This window comes from Phyllobates terribilis, unplaced genomic scaffold, assembly GCF_046119375.1.
Source record: "Phyllobates terribilis strain yellow unplaced genomic scaffold, ASM4611937v1 Scaffold_5__5_contigs__length_657084704, whole genome shotgun sequence".
NCBI classification, from domain to species: Eukaryota; Metazoa; Chordata; class Amphibia; order Anura; family Dendrobatidae; genus Phyllobates; species Phyllobates terribilis.
In genome coordinates, this window is record NW_027362765.1 from 122172185 (window position 1) to 122187107 (window position 14923).

General features: G+C 49.1%; 1 protein-coding gene across 1 annotated transcript in view; it reads left to right on the forward strand.

Moving 5' to 3' along the window:
- Positions 1-7956: 7956 nt before the first annotated feature.
- OPRL1 (opioid related nociceptin receptor 1) overlaps positions 7957-14923 on the forward strand; it is a 133779-nt gene continuing 126812 nt past the window's right edge. Inside the window, exon 1 of the mRNA XM_073682902.1 lies at positions 7957-8224. The gene's annotated coding sequence lies outside the window, so the exon portion shown is untranslated. The remainder of the gene's footprint in view (positions 8225-14923) is intronic.

The following is a 14923-nucleotide window of genomic DNA, read 5'->3' on the forward strand; positions in this document are numbered from 1 at the left end:
ATGTTAATAAAGTGTTGTGCCGTCTAACAAGTTAAGTGTTACTATGTTTTTATTGATGTTGGGAGTATTAAAGGGGTTGTCCAAGTTTGTGATGAGTCTGCAGTCCTTCTATGTGACTGCAGACTTCAGAAGTCTCACAGCACACACTACCCTCAGGATTCTCTGATGCCGGTGACGCGCCCCCTGGGCCGTGTGTGTGTGGGGGTACCCGGAACCAGACCTTTTGTGGATGCTGGGGGTTGTAATCCTTGGGTGCGGCGACCCGGTCCGTGTCCAGGGCAGTCAAACCAAATGGCAGTCTATATGCTGAATGTCCGACTACGCCACCCGTGGATTGCGGTCAGAGTGAACCGCCGCTGCAGGGCAGACTGCTGAGGCTGGTGTTGTGTGTGAAGCAGAGGGTAGTATAACTCCCCAAAGGAGGAGTATAGCCTCAGGGCAGCGAATGCGAATATTGGGGGTGATGGTGCGCGGGAGCAGCAGTAACCACACGGAGTCTGTCATGCAATTCAGGGTCTTTACTGTTGGCGGTATTAAAGGACCCGTCCGGAGTACAGGTTAACAATGGAGGCCTGGTCAGTCTGAGAGCAACTGGGAAATCCCGCTGGTCAGGGGAAGTTTGTAGGCCTACCATGCTGACTTCACTCTTTCTTGGCTATCCTGCTGTAGTGTGGTGGTAGCCCAAGTCTCTGAGTGTACCGTGTTGTTCTCGCTCGTATGACTGGCGACTCGGGCCTTCTGTACTTCTCACCCCTCCGGGGCAGTGGTGGTCCCTCTCGTGTGGCTGAGCCTCCGGGCTTCCTTGGGCCAGAGGACTTGAAGTCCCCTGCGTGGTGGTTTTCTGCTGCTGGGCTTATAACCCTCACAGCCTCGGACTCCAGTGTCCGGCTTTGTAAGTCTCTAGCCAGGACGAGCTCTGTTAGCTCCCCTCCTGACCTCGTGTTCCTCCTCTGCCTACAGGGACTCCTCAGCCTGCTGCTGACCTGTCCCTATCTGCAACTTCACTAGAACTTTGTCTGGAACTTGTCTCTCTAACCCCGCCCCAGATCCAGTTTATAAAGGGCAGATTTCTCCCCTCCCTGGAGTGAGGCAGGAGGTACTGCATGCTAATTGTCCCCAACCAGGGAACCTCCCACCTGTTCTCAGACATGACATTGCTGCCACTGTGGCGACCAGACCTGGGGTGCCACATTCCCCCCTTGTGAAATTTAGTACTCCGGGACTAAAAACATTTTGTAAAAACACAACAGGTAACAACAATACAGTAACATATATACAAGAAGTTTAGTCTTTTTAGGTCACGGCGCTCCCGTAACCAGGTGTCCTTGTCACCCAAGATGCACTTTGAGGGACCCATCCCAAACCCTCCACGTAGGCCCTGGGGTGGCTACAGGGCTTTGATGATCCGGAGCTGGACCACGTCTTCAGCCACCTCTACGGGTTTTGTGTTCTGTGGTCGTCTTCAAAAGAGGGCACCTTACCAGGTGCAACTATGTACAAGGTACAGTTCCGGCTATTCATTGTCCATAACCTGTTAGTCCATTAAACTAGAAAAACATAATTAATAACCAGGTAACACAGACATTAAACATTTCCAACTTTTGCATCTATACAGGTAAATATGACATATTAGATTCTCCAGCGAGCGGGTACCTGGCCTTTAGCGCTCCTGTTGGACCTACGTAACCCACTGTCTGGTGGTACTCTATTCGTGTCCCCTGTTTCCGCCCCCTGTGTACTGGGTGTGCTCGTGTCTGCACTAGAGGTGTTTGCAGGCTGCGTTCCTCCAGGAGCAGGTCTATTACTATCTGGTTCATTTTTTCACACATCCCGTTGGTTTGGGGGTGGTAAGGCGTTGTCATTATCTTCTTGCAGCCATACAGGTTGCAGAATTCCTGGAAGACTTCAGTCTCGAACGCTGGACCTTGATCAGTCAACACTTGCTCTGGATACCCGTGTGGGTGGCAGAAATGCTGCTGAAAGGCTCTGGCGGCCGTCTGAGCTGTTAAGTCTTTGACAGGGACGACCACTAGGAACCGGGAGTAGTGATCTACGATTGTGAGGGCCTAGACGTATCCCGATCTGCTTGGAGCCAGCTTTACATTGTCCAGGGCCACCAGCTCAAGGGGCTGCTTTGTGATGATGGGCTGCAGGGGAGTCTTCTGGCTGGCGCGGTCCTTCCTCCTTAGGTTGCACGGGCCACAGTCTCTGCACCATCTCTGTATAGCCCCTCTCATGCCTACCCAGAAGAACAGGTCACGCAACAGGAACTCCAGCTTCTTCCATCCAAAGTGCCCTGCTCCGTCATGGTATGCTTCTAGGACTGTAGCTGCATCCCGCCTTGGGACCACTACCTGCCAGGTCAGCTCGTGTGTTCAAGAGTTGACGGTCCTGCGGCACAGCCTCCCCTCGTAGAGAAACAGCTTGCTCCTCTCTTTCCACAGCTGTTTGGTCTCTTCTGGAGCATCCGGATCAAGGTGGGCATCAGCCTGGGTCAGCATCTCTTTTACCAGGCGGACTGCGGGGTCACTATCTTGTGTCTCTGCCCAGCCGTGGTGGGGTAAGGGATTGAACGTAGCGGTGGCAGAGCACCTCTCCTTTATGCAGTGGGAACACTGGGTGATCCCATGACGGTGGAATGCAGGGAGTTCAATTTCTTCCAGTTCTTCTGGATCCTCTCCCCCGTCCTGCAAGTGAGGCATTCTGGACAATGCATCTGCATTGTCATTTGCTCACCCTGTCCGGTATTTGATGGTAAATTCATAATTGGACAGCCAGGCCATCCATCTCTGCTCTAGGGCACCAAGTCTTGCAGTGTCCAGGTGTGTCAACGGGTTGTTGTCCGTGTACACAGTGAACTTAGAAGAAGCCAGGTAATGCTTGAAGCGTTCGGTCACCACCCACACCACTGCCAGGAACTCTAGCTTGAAGGAGCTATAATTCTCAGGGTTTCTCTCTGTGGGTCTCAGCTTTCTGCTAGCATAAGCAATTACCCGTTCTCTGCCCTGCTGGATCTGGGACAGTACGGCTCCTAGCCCCACGTTACTGGCGTCGGTGTGGAGGATAAAAGGTTGGCCGTAATCAGGGTAGGCCAGGATCTCATCCCCCGTGAGGGCTATCTTCAGCTGGCGGAAAGACTCCTTCTCCAGCTTGTCCCACTTAAAGGGCGGCTTCTGACTTTTAGTATTTGACTGACCTAACAGGAGGTCCTGCATAGGGGCTGCCATTTTGGTGAACCCGGAGATGAATCTTCGGTAGTAGCCTACCAACCCGAGGAACTGCCGCACTTCCTTTATGCTGGAAGGTCTTGGCCAGTCCTTAATCACCGTGATCTTGTCAGGGTCTGGGGCTACTCCGTCAGCACTCACCACGTGTCCCAGGTACTGTACTTTCGGCTTCAGTAGATGACACTTGGAGGGTTTTACCTTTAGGCCGAAGCCTGCCAGGGCATCGAACACCTCTGCCAGGTGCTTAAGATGGTCCTCATAGGTCTTGGAATACACGATGACAACGTCCAGGTAGAGTAGGACCGTCTCGAAATTTCTGTGCCCCAGACAGCACTCCATCAGCCTCTGGAAGGTCCCTGGTGCGTTGCAGAGTCCGAACGGCATACAGTTGAATTCACTGAGACCCATCGGGGTGGTGAAGGCGGTCTTCTCCTTGTCTGACTCTGCTACAGGAACCTGCCAGTACCCGCTAGTGAGATCCAAAGTAGAGAAGAAGTTAGCAGATTTTAATGCAGCCAAAGACTCCTCTATCCTAGGTAACGGGTACGCATCTTTGTGTGTTATTCTGTTGACCTTTCTATAATCTACACACATCCTCATCGTGCCATCTTTCTTTTTTACAAGAACTAGAGGAGCTGCCCAGGGGCTACAGCTATCCCTGATCACCCCAGCCTCCTTCATCTCTCGTAACATACCGTTGGCACTCTGATAGTGTGCAGGGGGTACAGGCCGGTATCTCTCTTTTACGGGTGGATGGTCTCCTGTGGGGATTTGGTGTTTTACCCCCTTTACTTGCCCAAAGTCTAGCGGGTGTTTGCTAAAGACTCTTTCGTACTCCTGAACCACCCGGTAGACTCCCTGTTTTTGGTGTGAGGGAGTGGAGTCGGTGCCCACATGCAGTTTCTGACACCAGTCCTCCATTGTTTCTTGGAGCCGTTTCCCTCCTCTGGTTGAGATGGAGGCAAGGGTTCCACGGCCTTTACAGAGTTCTGGTTAACGGTGAACAATTTGGCTACAGTGGCATACCGGGGCAAGTATACTTCTCTTTCCCCAATGTTTAGGATGTGGACGGGTACCCTCCCATGGCGTACATCGACCACCCCAAGTGCTGTCAAAATGGTGGGCCTACTGTCCAAGTAAACGGGTTCTACTATAGCTTGGTAGTCTCTACCTCTTAACCTGATTGCAGTCCGGCACCAGATCATCATTTCACTTTTTGGGGGCATGGCGATAGGGAACGGGTCACTCACCCTAACGCTACCAATCTCACCACCAGACAGTTCTACCTGTTGCCACTTCATCGGGGCTCTGATCTCTTTTTGCAAGACACGCTGCTGGCTGGAGCTGGCATTCATTGCAACCTGCTGTAATATAACAATTACCTCTGAAAGACAATTTTCAATAACGTTAGTACCCAAGGTTATTTTAGGGTGACTTTCACGACGGTCAATGTCCACAATAATCAGTCCTTGCGCCGGCAGTTCAACTTTACGAATTTTGATGGTCACCTCCTTGAACCCCACCTGTGGCACGGGCTGACCATTGCTGGCGATGATGCTCAAGTCATTATCTGGGTAGCGGGTAATATCCGTGTCATTCCAGTACCGCTTGAAAAGTACATAGAGGATGGTGGTTACCTGTGACCCGGTGTCCAACAGTGCACTCATGGGAATGCCATCCAGTACCACAGGCAGGACCGGTCGTCCCCCCACATACTTGTTACGCCAGTTTGACGGGCCTGATGATCTTATGCCTGGGGGTTGGCCCTCTGCCCCAGGTTGGGCTCATTTAAATTACAGTACCTCGCAATATGTCCTGGTTGGCTGCAGCGGCGGCAGATGGGTTGTCCATCCTGGTCGTAGTGGTCCGTTGGCTTCCCTCTGGACGGTGGTATCCTCTTCTGTCAGCGCCACGGGACGTCCTCCGGACTGGTAGGCAGCTGGATCTTTCCTGGAGAGGATACCTGCAACGACTGCACAGTCCTGGTTAGTGCGGCAACGCTTTTGGTCAGTTCTTGGACCTGATGGTGCAGGTCTGTAGACGAGGTACTATTCATAGTCTGTGCATTGGCTCCTGCAGGTTCTGTAGACTGGGGCGCCGCCTCCTGGTAATAAGTGATAGCAGGGCGCCTGGAGGCCGCAACGTCACCGGGTGCGAGTTCTCGGAGTACCCGGATGGCTCTGTCCTTAAACTGTGCAAAGTCTAACTCAAGGTTCTGCAGGGCCATCAGGCATAACTGGGTTCGGTGGGCGCTGGACAGCAGACCGTCAATGAATTGTTCAGTCAGCAGTTTATCTGCATTCCTCACACTGTCAGGGTCTGCCTGCTTAATGGCTCTCAGGGCCTCTTGCAAATTCAAAGCATAGTCTCTTATACTGTCTTGGGCCTGCTGCTTGCACCCATAAAATCTCATTTTGATCTCAGCTGAGGTGCGGGTATCAAAAGTGTCCTTTAGACGGGCTAAAATCTCTTTCACGGTCACCTTGTCCCTGACTGACCAGGACTTTACTTCTCGTTGGGCCGCGCCGGTTAACTGGCCTATCAGTATGCTCACTTTTTGTTCCTCCGTCAGGGGGTACACTTTGAATAGGCTATACAGTCTCTCTTTAAAGTCGCTCAGGGTATGCGACTCCCCTGAGTACTGGGGCATCCAGGCCGCTCCGGGGATATAAAGCATCGTGAACGGCATTACTGCGGCAGTGGCCGCGCTGGCGGTGTCAGTTCCCTCCGCTTCTGACATCTTCTTCCCCCCTAGTCAACCGTGGCCTACCTTCCGTTGCTTTTCTTCTGTAGGCCGCGGCTCCGCAGGCGACTGTCGGGGTTGAGAACCTTGCGTCGCGTCCTGGTGACGTCAGCGTCCGCTCAGCTCCTTTCAGAACCATGCACAGCGTCCGTGCGTAAGGCGGAGCTCCAGTTCTCGCGCGCTTTCGTCGTCCACGCCCCTCTTCTTCTCGCGCAGTCTATATGTTGAATGTCCGACTACGCCACCCGTGGATTGCGGTCAGAGTGAACCGCCGCTGCAGGGCAGACCACTGAGGCTGGTGTTGTGGGTGCAGCAGAGGGTAGTATAACTCCTCACAGGAGGAGTATAGCCTCAGGGCAGCGAATGCGGATATTGGGGGTGATGGTGCGCGGGAGCAGCAGTAACCACACGGAGTCTGTCATGCAATTCAGGGTCTTTACTGTTGGCGGTATTAAGGGACAGGTTAACAATGGAGGCCTGGTCAGTCTGAGAGCAACTGGGAAATCCCGCTGGTCAGGGGAAGTTTGTAGGCCTACCATGCTGACTTCACTCTTTCTTGGCTATCCCACTGTAGTGTGGTCGTAGCCCACGTCTCTAAATGTACCGTGTTGTTCTCGCCCGTATGACTGGCGACTCGGGCCTTCCGTACTTCTCACCCCTCCGGGGCAGTGGTGGTCCCTCTCGTGTGGCTGAGCCTCCGGGCTTCCTTGGGCCAGAGGACTTGAAGTCCCCTGCGTGGTGGTTTTCTGCTGCTGGGCTTAAAACCCGCACAGCCTCGGACTCCAGTGTCCGGCTTTGTAAGTCTCTAGCCAGGACGAGCTCTGTTAGCTCCCCTCCTGACCTCGTGTTCCTCCTCTGCCTACAGGGACTCCTCAGCCTGCTGCTGACCTGTCCCTATCTGCAACTTCACTGGAACCTTGTCTGGAACTTGTCTCTCTAACCCCGCCCCAGATCCAGTTTATAAAGGGCAGATTTCTCCCCTCCCTGGAGTGAGGCAGGAGGTGCTGCATGCTAATTGTCCCCAACCAGGGAACCTCCCACCTGCTCTCAGACATGACATTGCTGCCACTGTGGCGACCAGACCTGGGGTGCCACACCGGCACTGAGTGTGAGAGGTACGTTCAGTATTTGGTCAGTGTTTTACATCAGTATTTGTAGCCAAAACTCGGAGTGGGTGATAAATGCAGAAGTGGTGACGTGTTTCTATTATACTTTTCCTCTGACTGTCCCACTCCTGATTTTGGCTTACAAATACTGATGTAAAATACTGAAGAAATACTGAATGTGTGAACGTGGTCTAAGTCACTTTTCCATCTACCTCACCTTTAATATTTGTCACCTCAGCCCCTTCCTATGAATCTTGCACCATAGTTTGGCATTCACTTGTGGCATAATTTGAAGCATCTCCAACATGGCTCCAACTTTCTTGGGTCTTTAATAGTTATGGTCTTCTTACAGGTCAGCGGGATCTTTTGGGCCCCCCTAGGTTTCAGGACCATTGGTCTTTTTATGGGTCAGCGGGATCTTTTGGGCACCTTTAGTTTTCAGGACCATTGGTCTTCTTATGGGTCAGTGGGATCTTTTGGGCAACCCATAGGTTTCAGGACCATTGGTCTTCTTATGGGTCAGTGGGTTCTTTTGGGCCCCCTTAGATTTCAGGACCAAAAGTGTAACTACAACCACTGTAGATAAGTTCCCTGTCATTAACCCCTTGCTTTCCTTTAACAATTTAACCATGAAGTACTAGTCTGAGATGCTTGAATCTGCTTCCATCAAGCCCTTGGATGGAAGTCACTACATCCAATCCTGTTAACCCCTTCCCACTCAAGGGCATTTTTTCAGCACTATTAACCCTTGAGTTTCCACAGAGCAACATCTAAATGTGCAGGGTGGACCCCCACAATAGTATCAGTCACTGCACAGGTCTATGTCTGTGTAATGATGTCTCCTCTCCTCCCCTCCAGCCCAGGTCTAAGCCTTGGTGCTTCCTCCCCAGCCATTGTCTGTGTAGCATCAGCAGCACAGTGAGTTAATGCAGAATTCCAGCCCTGCTCTCTGCAGCCAGCACCCCCTCCCTGCCTGTGTCTGTGCTCCCCTCCGAAGCATCGATGTGATTATCCCCCCTCTCCCTCCCTGGCCAGGGCTTTGCAGCTGTCTCTGTTTTGGGGAAGGAGGTATCATCATCATCATCATCAGCCTGAGAAGCAGGGAGACTCCAGACATCACACTGCAAATCAAGGTGCAACCAGACAGGGTAAGTCCCAGCCTTCTCCTCCAGAATTCCATATGGGGTCGTGTTATCCTGGGGTACCCCTCCAGCCCCCTGTCTTGCCAGGCCTGCCTTGCTGTGGGGTGCTCTGCTGTCATGCAGTCTGCACCAAGTGCTCTGTTGCTATGTACTGGTGCAGGGATGTGTGGTGCAGTGTGAGATGCTCTGCAGCAGAGAGACCCCAACTATATCCCAACTTCTGGGACCAGCAAAGTGTTACCCCATCCACTTACCCAGCACTGGGGCAGCACCAATGACCCCATATAGCATCCTCAGCATTACCTGCATTCTGTCTCCTATAGGGGATGCTCAGTGATGGCTTATTCTGGTTTGCCTACAGTACATATGCTGGATTTGACAACCTGTAGCTTTGCAGTAGTTGGGGAACTACAAGTGTCAGCAAGTCGTACCAGCTGAGGAGCTACAGGTTGCTTATGTATGTGCAATGTGCATTTTTCTGTCTTACACATTGGGTTGTATACTACCTGCTAGGTGTCACATTATGCAGAGGTTTATGCAGCTGTTCACACTTCGTTGGGGAATATATATGATACTGCACCTTCACAGCTGGTATTATGCTGCAGACTGTAAAAATGTGCTGCAGACAGCAGTATGTGCAATGTTTCCAACCCTGAAAAGGCCACTCACAGTGCTGTGTACCTAATGTCTGTCTGTCTGACCCTTCCTAATCAGTGATACCTTGTGAAATAATGTATTTTTCTGACACCGGACTGTAGCAGAAGACTGACTCCCTCCCATGCACACAGTGACCATTATGGTGGGGGGGGGGTTGCTATATTGTAACATATAAGTGACATCACTCTCGGGATATGTAGGGATCTGTGACATTTTGGGGATCTGGATACCATGTATAGCAGTGATAGAGGGGGGAAGTTACTAATTTGCTTCATTCCCGGTGTTACTATGTATAATATATATGTATACATACACTGATTGCATCTATATTCCTATAGAGACTGCTTGTCGTAGGCACAAGGGCTTACACTCTATTATTCTGCATGGCTATCTTGCTAGATATAGCTTGGCGTTGGTTTAGTATATATATATTTTCAGCCTCTAGGTGTATCCAGAGTTGCATCTTTGGATACATATTGATGGCATTTAGGGATGTACAGAATTTTGCAGCAGTAGGTATACCAAGCATTGCAAGGGACGCTACGTTGTACTGTGCAGTCTATTGCTCCCTGTAGTGTTCTTCAATGGGATGACAGACGGGGAGTGAAGAAAACTTCTTGCCCCCCATGATTACTACTTGATATCACATATCTCCAGTGCTGAGACGCTCATGACTTTAGGTTGTGTGACCCTTTTGTAAATGTCCCATGCCACTGGAAATAATGAGGCAGATGTGACTATGGAGGGGCTGCAGGGTCTTTGCACATTCTGCACTAGGGCAGACCTACATCTATCAATAGATTGGTACTGGAGATAAACTTTTTTCTTCGAAATTGTAAATCTAGAACCAGGAGCCCTTATGGACATATTTTCCATGATTCTTTGAGCTACAGCATAGTTTCCAACCTAAAAGTGTCATACAATCTTCAAACCTGTAGAACTGAAAATCAATAGATCAAAATTAGGAGGCCAGTGTTACACGTTATGGCATGCTGCACCACAAGGCTTCTCTAAAGCTTCACTTTTCCTGAAGTTTAGCAGCAACTTAAGAAATTCTATTAAATTGAGGAGGACTTTTAGGGAGATGCTCTCACATCTGTTACTTGGCATAAGTGTGACACAGGTACTTTAGATGCAGTGACAAAGAAACACAGAGCAGCCAGTACAGGGTTAATAAACAGGGGGGATTTATTGTAACAGGGTCAATCTCCACGCAGGGAGTAACAGGGGAAATATGGGGACAACGAGGGGAGTAGCAGGTAACAGACTATAACCGACAATCCACAGTTTGGCTAGATGTAGCAGAGTCGACACGGTTGTAATCGGCAGTTTTACACTTAGCTGACTCTTGTTCCCCACAGGGCAGTTGCCGGCTGATGCCGGTGTTGTTTTCTTCTGGCTTCCCCGCTTAAACAATGCTCCGTCTTCTGGCGGCAGCGGGCGGTCTCCGGTTTGACACGCTGAGGCCCTCGTCCATAACACTGCACCTCACTTGCTCTGCTCCACGTCTTCTGGTGGCAGTGGGCAGTCTCCGGTTTGACCCACTGAGCCCCTAGTCCATAACACTGCACCTCACTTGCTTGGCTCCACGGACCCTGCGTCTCTTCTCCCTCTACTGGGGCTTGACCTCAACTGTCAACTCTCTGCTTTCCCGCGCAAACCTCCTTTTTCTCCCTCTTCCTAGACACGCCCCCAGTTCCCCGGTCACCTGACCCCTGAGCTCTGGCTTTGGACACGCCCCCAGCTTCCTGGTCACCTGACTCCTGTGCTCGCAGTCGGTCTTCCCCCTGCAACCAGAGGCACGGCCCTGGCAGTTCCGGATCCCTTGTTCTGAAAGTACTTACACCCCGGTCTTCCCCCTTACATAAGCACTTTCCATTTCTTCTTGTTCCTTCAAAGAGGACCTACCACCAGATTTAAGTGGAAGATTTTTGCTCTTATTTTATTCCCACTGCTCCCCTGATTAATCTGTTTTTATTCTTTTTTATGACCCACCATACAGTTTCAGAGATACTGGTCTTTTTTATTTAGATCTAATTTTTATAGTCTTTACAAGGGGCATGGCTCACAAGATAAATATGCAGAGCAGCCTAAAGATACGCCCCCGAGAATCCTGAGGACCACGCTCCCAGGGAATACCCAGGGGAGCAGCAGGAACAAAGTAAGACCAATACTGGCCACTCTTGACCAAGTGACAGATATAAGGTTCACCTTGTGACGCGGACCCGCTAATCCCCAGGATCGGACCCCTGGCGTCAGTGCAGTTGGCCATGGCACATGGGCAGCGGGGACGTAGCACACACAGGAGTCCCGAGAACAGCAGGAAGGACGAAGAGAGGTCAACAGGACAGTAGGGATTGAAGCAAGTAACATGGTGTGCACAGAAGAAGGCAAGAAACAAACTAAAATCTAGGATAGCAATCTGAAAGCTCAGGTGTGTGACCGAATGGACTTTAAAAGACCTAGGGAGATGATGTCATATGTAGGGCAACAGAGGCCAGCAGACCGAGGAGATGGGAGCAAAGCCCGGACCTGGGACAGGTGTGTAATAACAGGTCCTCTTTAAGTACTTTACAGAAATTACCCAATTTTGAATGCGTTATGTTCCAACTTTCACTAATAATCTATGCACAACGGATCAAGAGATCCATCTGTTATTGCATTAGTGCGAGAATCTGATGTAGGGAATTGAAAGGTGACGTAAAACACGGGTAAGTTTAGTAAAACAGGACAATCAGGGGCGTAAACAGAAAATATCAAAACGTCTGCTTCCCTTCTGCTGCTGGCTCACTCCTCAGCACCCCTGTCTCTTAGGACAGGAGGACAATTAATGTTGTCCTGAGGGAGTTTTCATCTTCTTATGTTTTTGGCAGGTACCTTGGGTAGATGGGTCCAATCTGAGCCAGGACATCTCCTGTGTGCTCCGTGGTGCAAAATGCGCTAGCGGAGGGCGCCTCTGTGGGGTGAACTCAGAACAGAGAAGGACCTGATTCATTAAGATTGATGATGAACCAGGAGCTGATACAAAAAGAAGAGGGCCCTTTGTTGTTCTGCAACTGTGGGCCCATTGCAGTCCATTTGCTCATCATAATGGACAATTATGCTTAAAAGTGGATGTGGGCACCCTTACCTCTCGGGCCCGGTGCGGCTGCACAGATTGCCCCAATGGTATGTCCGTCCCATGATAACCAGTGAACAGTGTGCTTTTTATGCCTCTTAATGAATTTGGCGTAACTTTCAACTGCCATGCGCCACTGCAAAAAAGAAAAAAAGCACCCTAGTCAGGGAGTATATTTTTGTCCTAATTTATGCTATTTTGTGGTGTATATTATGATAAATCTGTCTACAACACTTGGCCTTGCCCCTCCCAGCTAAACTTTGCCCACTTCTTAAAAAGTTGGAGGAGCTGGTTGAAACTGGTGTAAAAATGCCAATGTTTTGCAACTGACCGCCGGCATCAGGAAAAGCTAATTGATGGGCATACCAGGTGTCACATCCCCACCGTCTGGTATTGATTACCTATCCTAATGATAGTCCAATAAATTAAATAGTTGGACAGCCCCTTTAAGAGGTCTTCGAGCTGTCCGCCCTGAGATTACAAGAGCAGAAGACACCCTTTACTATGTCATCTTGTCCCTTTAAGAATTTCATTGTACTTGTGGCTGTCTATACCAGACTATTGTTATGAACTGATTGTAGTAACTACCAGGCTACATATCACGTATGTATTGATTTGTAAAAACATTTTTTTATTACTAAGATCAGTGGGCCAATGCTAGAAGCATACATGTAATAGCAAAATCTAGATTTTGGTGTTATAATAATGATGCAGACGTATCGTTATGAACCACTTGACATCCATTCCTTTTGTCAACATTATGGCAGCATTATGGCAGTCAGAGTCCTTGTTTGAAACTCCCAAACTCCAATGCATAATATTCACTAAGACCTACAATGTACAAGATCTATCTTTTTTGCAGAGGGGCCTTTTGGGTCTTTCAAATCTCAGGACCCAAGATCAACTGCACCTATGCACGCCTCTTCATGAATCTGGAACGTCTGACGAGTGGCATGCGCCTCTGTGCACTACTCCAGAAATCTTACTGCAGTCAGGGACTGGAGTGAGATCTTATGCAAAGCAAGTGAGCTGTTTACCTGTGTCACGTCAACAGTCAAAATCAGTAGAGATGTAGTTAGGCTTTACCCCGTCAGATCAAAGATTTGGGTCCCCAATACATACTAGATAGATTTCTAGCTATCTCTCCTCACTCCCCATACACAGAAGTGCTCTGTTTGGCCAAGTGCTCCTGTGTTCTATATGAGAGAGACACCGGCTTATCTCCAGGGAGAACAAAAGGATCGTCTGTTGGAAATCCAATAGACTGGATCCTTCTTTACCCTGACATCTTCTGTCAGAGGAGGTTTGAGAGGCCCCCATACACACTAGACTGTCGGCTGATCTCTCAGATAATGGCGGGCTTGGCCGACTTTAGTCTAATGTGGGCATTTAGCTTAACATCCCTTTCCTGAATCATATACTATCCTACACTACCAATTAATAAATGCCCTGTGAAATGGTTTTGTCAATAGGGGACGTTCCATTTGTTTAAGAAAGCAACTGATGCCTCAGCAATGTCCGGTTACATCTGCTGCTTTCCAAAATGACAGATTGCTTTGAGTGGATAATCAAGAAGACCATAGGCCATAGGCCCTGGGCTGCTCCCCATATTTTTATTTTATAGAACTGTTCATGCAATGGTTTCCCTTGTTCTTATTGGATTGTGCACATTATAGATTGAGACTGAGGCTGTAAAACCACAAAGGAGCACAATTAGTAAAGAAACCAAACCAGAATATGTGCTGAATCTTAGATTTCTCAAAGTACCACCCTTTTCCTCTGATGACAGTTTTATATCCCCCTGGCATTCTCTCAAACATTTGCATCAGGTGTCACCTGGAATTGCTTCCAACAGTCTGAAAGGAAGTACCAGAAGTGCTGAGAACTTGTTGCTGCTTTGACTTTACTCTGCGTCCAACTCATCCCAAAGCATCTCAATTGAGTTGCAGTCGGGTGATTGTGAAGCCAATGTCATCTGATGTAGTCTCCATTCCACTCCTTATTGGTCACATAGCTCTCACATAACCTGAAGGTGTGTTTTGGGTCACCTGGAATGGCTTTTAATGAACATTTATGTCTCATCAAGAGTTAAGTTGTGGAACCAATCGCCGACCTATAGAAAGTGTTTGTGACCATCAGACCACCATGTGTTTTGCTGAGGCAGTGTTAGTGCACAGCTCCATACAGTGCTGAGCCTTATTCCAAAACTGTTGTAAGTCAGAATATCTCAAGAACCACTTAACTAAGTAAAGAGAAACAACAGTCCATCATTACTTTAAGACTTGAAGGTTTGTCAATTCAGAAAATGGCTAGAACATTGAAGGTTTCCTCAATTGCAGTCATGAAAACCACCAATCGCTATGTGAAACTGGCTCGCGTGAGGACTGACCCAGGAAAGAAATACTGAGATTACCTTTGCTGCAGAGAATAAATTACCAGCCTCAGAAACCGCAAACTGACAACACCTCAGATAACAGCCCTTATAAATGATGCACAGACATCAAGTAGCAGATACATCTCCACATCACCTGTCCAGAGACTGCAAGAACCAGGCCTTTATGGTCGAATTGCTTCAATGAAGCCAGTGTTGAGGACTACAAATGAGAAGATATTTGTTGGGCAAAGCAACACAAGGACTGGACATTAGATAAGTGGAAATCTCTACTGTAGTCCGATGAGTCAAACTGTGAGATTTTTGGTACCAAATGCTTTGTCTTTGTGAGACACTGAAAACCTTGGTGGATGGTTTGTTCATGTGTGGTTCCTATCTTAAAACATGGAAGCAGAGGGGTGGGATGTGTGTGCATTTGTTAGTGATATATTCAAAATTAAAGTCATACTGACCCAGCATGGCTACCACTTTATTCCACGACATGTTATACATCTGATTTGCACTTAGTGGGACCATCATTTGTGTTGCAATAGGACAA